This window comes from Salmo salar, chromosome 26, assembly GCF_965601325.2.
Source record: "Salmo salar chromosome 26, fSalSal1, whole genome shotgun sequence".
Lineage (NCBI taxonomy): Eukaryota > Metazoa > Chordata > Actinopteri > Salmoniformes > Salmonidae > Salmo > Salmo salar.
The window spans coordinates 32,101,403-32,110,630 of record NC_138316.1 but is presented as its reverse complement, the minus strand read 5'-3'; positions in this window follow the sequence as shown (position 1 = coordinate 32,110,630).

The following is a 9,228-nucleotide window of genomic DNA, read 5'->3' as shown; positions in this document are numbered from 1 at the left end:
CCAATAGTGGTCAAGTTCCAGAGGTTCAAGGACAAGGTAGCTGTTCTGGAAAGAGCCAAGGAAAGGGCTGAAAGCTTTAGAAATAAGGTTCATGAAATCAATAACTTGCTAACATCAGATAACATTAATATACTTGCCATTTCTGAGACTCACTTAGATAATTATTTTGATGATAAAGCAGCAGCAATACAAGGATATAACATCTATAGAAGAGACAGGAATGCTCATCAAATCAAATCAAATCAAATGTATTTATATAGCCCTTCTTACATCAGCTGATATCTCAAAGTGCTGTACAGAAACCCAGCCTAAAACCCCAAACAGCAAGCAATGCAGGTGTAGAAGCACGGTGGCTAGGAAAAACTCCCTAGAAAGGCCAAAACCTAGGAAGAAACCTAGAGAGAAATCAGGCTACGAGGGGTGGCCAGTCCTCTTCTGGCTGTGCCGGGTGGAGATTATAGCAGCACATGGCCAAAATGTTCAAATGTTCATAAATGACCAGCATGGTCAAATAATAATAATCATAGTAGTTGTCGAGGGTGCAACAAGTCAGTAACACAAGAGTAAGTGTCAGTTGACTTTTTCATAGCCGATCTTTGAGAGTATCTCTACCACTCCTGCTGTCTCTAGAGAGTTGAAAACAGCAGGTCTGGGACACGTAGCACGTCCGGTGAATAGGTCAGGGTTCCAGCAGCTCTGGGACAGCAGGTCTGGGACAGGTAGCACGTCCGGTGAACAGGTCAGGGTTCCATAGCTGCAGGCAGAACAGTTGAAACTGGAGCAGCAGCACGGCCAGGTGAACTGGGGACAGCAAGGAGTCATCAAGCCAGGTAGTCCTGAGGCATGGTCCTAGGGCTCAGGTCCTCCGAGAGAGAGAAAGAAAGAAAGAAAGAAAGAAAGAAAGAGAGAATTAGAGAGAGCATATTTAAATTCACACAGGACACCGGAAAAGACAAGAGAAATACTCCAGATGTGACAGACTGACCCTAGCCCCCCGACACATAAACTACTGCAGCATAAATACTGGAGGCTGAGACAGGAGGGGTCAGGAGACACTGTGGCCCCATCCGATGAAACCCCCGGACAGGGCCAAACAGGTAGGATATAACCCCACCCACTTTGCCAAAGCACAGCCTCCACACCACTGGAGGGATATCTCCAACCACCAACATACCATCCCGGGACAAGGCCGAGTATAGCCCACAAAGATCTCCGCCACGGCACAGCCCAAGGGGGGGGCGCCAACCCAGACAGGAAGACCATGTCAGTGACTCAACCCACTCAAGTGACGCACCCCTCCCAGGGACGGCATGGAAGAACACCAGCAAGCCAGTGACTCAGCCCCCGTAATAGGGGTAAAGGCAGAGAATCCCAATGGAAAGAGGGGAAACCGGCCAGGCAGAGACAGCAAGGGCGGTTTGTTGCTCCAACCTTTCCGTTCACCTTCACACCCCTGGGCCAGACTACACTTAATCATAGGACCTACTGAAGAGATATGTCTTCAGTAAAGACTTAAAGGTTGAGACTGAGTCTGCGTCTCTCACATGGGTAGGCAGACTATTCCATAAAAATGGAGCTCTATAGGAGAAAGCCCTGCCTCCAGCTGTTTGCTTAGAAATTCTAGGAACAATTAGGAGGCCCACGTCTTGTGACCGTAGCGTACGTGTAGGTATGTACGGCAGGACCAAATCGGAAAGATAGGTAGGAGCAAGCCCATGTAAGGCTTTGTAGGTTAGCAGTAAAACCTTGAAATCAGCCCTTGCCTTAACAGGAAGCCAATGTAGGGAGGCTAGCACTGGAGTAATATGATCCAATTTTTTGGTTCTAGTCAGGATTCTAGCAGCCATATTTAGCACTAACTGAAGTTTATTTAGTGATTTATCCGGGTAGCCGAAAGGAGAGCATTGCAGTAGTCCAACCTAGAAGTAACAAAGGCATGGATAAATTTTTCTGCGTCATTTTTGGACAGAAAGTTTCTGATTTTTGCAATGTTACGTAGATGGAAAAAAGCTGTCCTTGAAACAGTCTTGATATGTTCTTCAAAAGAGAGATCAGTGTCCAGAGCAACGCCGAGGTCCTTCACAGTTTTATTTGAGACGACTGTACAACCATCCAGATTAATTGTCAGATTCAACAGAAGATCTCTTTGTTTCTTGGGACGAGTTTAAGAGTAGAAAGTTTGCAGCCATCCACTTCCTTATGTCTGAGACACAGGCTTCTTGCGAGGGCAATTTTGGGGCTTCACCATGTTTCATTGAAATGTACAGCTGTGTGTCATCCGCATAGCAGTGAAATGTAACATTATGTTTTCGAATGACATCCCCAATAGGTAAAATATATAGTGAAAACAATAGTGGTCCTAAAACAGAACCTTGAGGAACACCAAAATGTACAGTTGATTTGTCAGAGGACAAACCATTAACAGAGACAAACTGATATCTTTCCGACAGATAAGACCTGAACCAGGCCAGAACTTGTCCATGTAGACCAATTTGGGTTTCCAATCTCTCCAAAAGAATGTGGTGATCGATGGTATCAAAAGCAGCACTAAGATCTAGGAGCACGAGGACAGACGCGGAGCCTCGGTCTGACGTCATTAAAAGGTCATTTACCACCTTCACAAGTGCAGTCTCAGTGCTATGATGGGGTCTAAAACCAGACTGAAGCGTTTCGTATACATTGTTTGTCTTCAGGAAGGCAGTGAGTTGCTGCGCAACAACTTTTTCTACAATTTTTGAGAGGAATGGAAGATTCGATATAGGCCGATAGTTTTTTATAATTTCTGGGTCAAGATTTGCCTTTTTCAAGAGAGGCTTTATTACTGCCACTTTTAGTGAGTTTGGTACACATCCGGTGGATAGAGAGCCGTTTATTATGTTCAACATAGGAGGGCCAAGCACAGAAAGCAGCTCTTTCAATAGTTTAGTTGGAATAGGGTCCAGTATGCAGCTTGAAGGTTTAGAGGCCATGATTATTTTCATCATTGTGTCAATAGATATAGTACTAAAACACTTTAGTGTCTCCCTTGATCCTAGGTCCTGGCAGGGTTGTGCAGACTCAGGACAACGGAGCTTTGGAGGAATACGCAGATTTAAAGAGGAGTCCGTAATTTGCTTTCTAATGATCATGATCTTTTCCTCAAAGAAGTTCATGAATTCATCACTGCTGAAGTGAAAGCCATCCTCTCTTGGGGAATGCTGCTTTTTAGTTAACTTTGCCACAGTATCAAAAATAAATTTCTGATTGTTCATATTTTCCTCAATTAAGTTGGAAAAATAGGATGATCGAGCAGCAGTGAGGGCTCTTCGATACTGCACGGTACTGTCTTTCCAAGCTAGTCGGAAGACTTCCAGTTTGGTGTGGCACCATTTCCATTCCAATTTTCTGGAAGCTTGCTTCAGAGCTCGTGTATTTTCTGTATACCAGGGAGCTAGTTTCTTATGACAAATGTTTTTAGTTTTTAGGGGTGCAACTGCATCTTCATTGGCAAACTGGGCAAACTTAGTAAGGAAATGCCGACAACGAACAGTGAGCCATCATATATTCATGCATTAAAAAAAATTATGAAAGAAAAGCACTGTAAGTTTGAATTTTGTAACGTTAGTGTGGGAGAAGTGGAAAAATTATTGTTACCCATCAAATAATGACAAACCTCCTGGCACTGTCACATGCGCCGAATACAACAGGTGTAGACTTTACAGTGAAATGCTTACTTACAAGCCTTAACCAACAATGCAGTTTTAAGAAAAAGACAACAAAAAAAGAAATGAAAGTAACAAATAACTAAAGAGCAGCAGTGGAGAGCTACTGAGGATGGTAGCTGACTCTATGACTCTATGGCCACTCCTGTCTGTCATATCTTTCATCTGAGTCTAGAAGAAGGTGTTTTCCCTGGAGGGAAGCCAAAGTTATTCCTCTACCCAAGAGATGTAAAAAAAAATGGCTGGTTCTAACAGCAGACCTATCAGCTTGCTGCCAATCTTAGCAAACTGCTGGGGGGAAAAATGTGTTTGACCAAATACAATGCTATTTCTCTGTAAACAATTTGATAGCAGATGTTCAGCATGCTTATGGAGAAGGACACTCAACGTGTACTGCACTGACACAAATAATTGATGATTGGTTAAAAGACATTGATGATAATATTATTGTGGGAGCTGTACTGTTAGATTTCAGTGCAGCCTTCTATATTATTGAGACTAAATAGCTTAGTGTTACCTTAGACTGTAAACCTTCATGGTCAAAACATATAGATTCAATGGTTGTAAAGATGGGGAGAGGTCTGTCCATATTAAAGAGGTGCTCTGCTTTTTTGACACCACACTTCAAAAGCAAGTTATGCAGGCTGTAGTTTTGTTTAATCTTGATTATTGTCCAGTTATGTGGTCAAGCGCTGCATAGGAAGACCTAGTTAAGCTGCAGCTTACACAGAACAGAGCGGCATGTCTTGCTCTTCATTGTAATCAGAGGGCTAATATAAATACTATGCAGTCTCTCTTGGCTAAGAGTTGAGGAGAGACAGACTGCATCACTTCTTTTTATAAGAAACATTAATGTGTTGAAAATTCCAAATTGTTTGCATAGTCAACTTACACACAGCTCTGACACACACACCTATCCCACCAGACATCCCACCAGGGTTCTTTTCACAGTCCCCAAATCCAGAACAAATTCAAGAAAGAGTATAGTATTACATATATAGAGCCATTATTGCATGGAACCCACTTCCATCTCATATTGCCCACATGAACAGCAAACCTGGTTTCAAAAAACAGATAAAGCAACACCTCACTGCACAACTCCTCTCCCCTATTTGACCTAGATAGTTTGTGTGTAGGTATTGAAGTGTAGGCTATGTGTGTCGTTTTTAAATTGATGTAGTTCTGTCCTTGAGCTGTTCTTGTCTATTAATGTTCAGTAATATGTCATGTTTCATGTTTTGTGTGGACCCCAGGAAGATTAGCAACAGCCAATGGGGATCCTAATAAAATACCAAATACCAAGGATGCCTGTATCTTTGTAGTGACTGGGTGTATTGATACACCATCCAAAGTGTAATTATTAACTTCACCATGCTCAACGGGATATTCAGTTTCTGCTTTTTATTACATTTTTACCCATCTACCAATGCCTTTCTTTGCGAGGCATTGGAAAACCTCCCTGGTCTTTGTGGTTGAATCTGTGTTTGAAATTCAATGCTCGACTGAGGGACCTTCTAGATAATTGTATGTGTTGGGTACAGAGATGAGGTAGTCTGTGTAACATTGTTGCATAAAGTTATGGTACCTTATATGGTAACACTGTAACAGTCCTGTGGGAATGAGGTCAGGTGTCATCTTTACCTGTGCTTTTTTTCTGGAAAAAAAAAGTCCTGTCTGTTGTTGCGTGATCATCACCTCACATCTGGACCTAACAGCCTCCTGCAGGGACGGACTGGCAGTAAAAAACGGCCCTGGACTTTGATCCAGACCGGCCCACCAGAACCGGCCCCCGTATACTCCACCACGGCCGCCCTGCTAATGCACGCACGTACACACACAACCAGCCCCTAATACAGCCACCTAGCTGCATCAACCATTGATCACTATTGCAGTACTACTTTAAAAAGGCTGCAGAACACACACACAAACGCTGCACATTGTTATAAAACTTCTACAGAACACACACTGAATTTGTCATGATTGAACTACCTCACATCACATGAAGCCTAGAGTGAAAAAGAGATTCTAAAATATCCACAATACTCAATGAGATGCAGAACTGTCTAACTGCTGCTCAGGGTCAGCTGGCTGGCTGTAAGTCATGGGAGTACACCTTCTAAAAACAATGGTTGAACACCTCTCCAAACATAGAATGTAACCTGTAAGAAAGCAGCATAGGCCATCATGAGTCATGATTCATCTACATAACCTGAAGCCTGGAGTAAAAAAGAGATACTATAATATCCACAATACTCACTGAAACATAGAACTGTCTAACTGCTGCTCAGGGTCAGCTGGCTGTCAAAGTACTGGACAGTAATATTACAGACAGGAAAAAGAGACATTAGAAATGTAGGAGTAAAATAATGGTAAGTAAGCAAGTTATAGGAAATATGTTGCAACTACCTTATTGGAGGAGCAATTTTCTTAACAGCTCTCTTTTCTCAACAACTCTATCGATCACCATATTAGTATCCAGGGCCATTAGGATGTCCTTTTCGGTGGCCATCAGCATGAAGGCCACTAGGTGTTCTTGTGAGAGAGTGCTCCTGAGTCTGCTCTTGATATACTTTAAGGTAGAGAAACTTCATTCACAAGCTATCTGGATAACTGAGAGGGTGTATCCAAGGCCAAGGAACTTGTATCCAAGGCCAAGGATATGGTATGCATCAGTCAGCAGGTTGTACCATCTCAGCATCTGGTAACAACACAGTGGACATTCTTTGCAGGATGAGCAGCATTTATTCTTCATTTCCACCTCCTCTTCATTTCCATCAGGGCCATCCTCCACTTTTCAATATTTTCCACTGTACAGCGAGGCTTCTCAGCTCACACAGCAAATTGTCAACAGCTGCTCGGCTATCAAATCGAAGCAAAAATGTGCTGATCTCTTGAAGGGCTGTCTGTGGAAGACCATTGGGTGTTATTTGGGAGAAGATTCTAGGGTCCAGAAGGGCTAGGTCAGCTTATAGAGTACCATGAGACAGAAATCACCCGAGGATACTATCTGTGACTGCATCCATAATTTGATTGTGGACTTGAACTTTATAGGCACTCTGCCTCTGTCAAGGCTTCATCTTGAGCCATCTCTCCAGACATGAATTTCTTCTTTCTTGCCCTTTCCTGTGGCAGAGTGGCTTCCAACTCCTCCAGCTCTGTGTCCTCATCCTGTTCTTTGATCTTCTTATTTGTAAACTGAACAAATGTGTCTGTAGCTGCCTTAATGGTGTCAAAGTCTCTTGACATGCCTTTCAGGGTTTCCTGTGTAGCCACAACCATTCGATGGGCAGACAGGATGTCCCGCCCACTTGTCTGCAGGTATTTGGACAGTGGTGACGTGTTGTCAAATATCCGAAGAAATATTTGAGCTGTCAGTATCGTCTCATACCGGAGAATCCTCTTGCCTTCACCAGAACAGTTGTCTTCAACATAGTGACCCTGGTCTGGTTTTCCAATGGATCCAAAGACCTTCTTCAAAGCACTATCCTTAGCCCACCAGCGTGTTTCTCAGATTGGAGATAGGCGTCTGTGTCGCGTGTCCTGGCTCTTCTTCTCCCACACATCCATCCTTTGGTACGATTCACGCAGTAACACAGCAATGTCGTTAAGGAGAGCAAACAGACAAAAACCAGATTAAGGACATGTGCATAGCACCATACATGCACTTCATTTTGGGACTTTGAGGATAACAGAGTAGAGAAGCCCTTATATTTGCCCTGCATCTTGGTTGCTCCATCCATAGCATTGCCAATGCACTTGCTCATGTCTAATTTGAGTTTATCCACGACATCTGTCAACAACTGGACAAAGTACTGTCCAGTGGATGCCTCACACTTCACAACAGCCACAAGCCTCTATTGTACAACATCTGTCGAATATCTCACAATGACAGAGCACTGCTCTTGAGAAGTTATGTCCTGAGTTGTGTCGTTCTGGAATGTTCTGTGTCTGTGTGGATTCAGTTCATTTGCATGGCAAAGAGGGACTTGGGCAAATTCATTGCAATTCATCTGATCACTCTTCATAACATTCTGGAGTATATGCAAATTGCATCATACAAACTGAGGCAGCAGACTTTGTGAAAATTAATATTTGTGTCATTCTCAAAACTTTTGGCCAAGACTGAATATGTCTAATGCAATTTAGCGTTTAGAACGACAAGGCAAAAGCAATCAGAATCAAATGAAAATGCTTATTTTAGCTAACTAAAATTATACGACAGTAAATCACAGGAAGGCGAAATCTAGGCATTCAGAGCTTTGCTAGGTGTCAAATTTGAGTTTTTCCGCTAGCCGGTTTGAACACCCAGTTACTGTACGTCTTTACCTCAATTCTTTCTTTCTGGTACATTTACACATCAGTAGCTGACCGATAGTATTTGCATTTCACTCATAAATTCTGATATAACATGTTGTATTTGTAACACATTTAGGCACATATCTACAGCTTCGGCTGCACTGTCTTTGGCTTCGCTGTCCTCTCCGTCTACTCTTTTACCCGCAAACCGGGTTGTGGAATCTTCCTCTTGCCGGTCTAGCACTTTGATGTTAGCGTCGGTGGCACTGGTACTAGTACTACCGAATAAGTCGGTTCGTTTTTTACATTTACTTGCATTTGAGTAAAGACTTTTGACTCTTTTGTCTCTTAACTTTTCAGCCCCACCCTTACGTTTTTTACTCTGCTTTTCCATTTTCTATTGTAGCTAGTTTTCAAGCTGTCAGTGTCAATGTGTGTGTGAGCGAGACAAAGGGAGCAGGGCTAAGGGTTGCATTGACGTTCATTTGGAATAGACCAACGGGCCTGGGGGAAAGGGGGGATTGGCCCGTGTCGCTCAACCTTCTGCCAACTTTTTTATTAGTAGTAAAAAATGTATAAGGCAGGCGGCCCACCGGCCCAGAGGTTAACCAGCCCACCCTCCCGGTGCTTCCGGTGGCCAGTCCACTATTGGCCTCCTGTTACACATGAAGACACAACAGTTAGACTGCAGGAGAACACACACTCTGTCAAGACACAAGACACACACAGACACACAAAGTAGAGGACACACTATCACATTGTAGAAACTACACATACAGATGTAGAATCTTCATTTGAGACAGTTTGCTTCAGCAGGAACATAATCCTGCATCAACAGGAAATATGAATTATTATTTGGATTATAATTATGGACATTTCTGTAGGGGTTGATACATTTTTAGTTTGTAAATCGTTTGTAAATTTCTAAGTGGAATTTACAAACTTCAGAAGCCTTTTTAAACCTCAAATACACTACAAGTTTAAAATGTCCTGCATTGCAGGAAAGTTATCCAGCAACAGGGTGATCAAATTATAATCCTACATCTGGACACACACAGTAGAGAACACAAACAAACGTAAGCAGGCACACATTGAGCTGGGTGAATGGAATATGAATGACAGTCATCCAATATACTGTAATAGAATTAAGGCCATGCTCATGAAGAAAAAAAATCATCCTCCCTCATCTGAAAAGGTACTGACCGCCACTGATACACACACACCAGCTGGA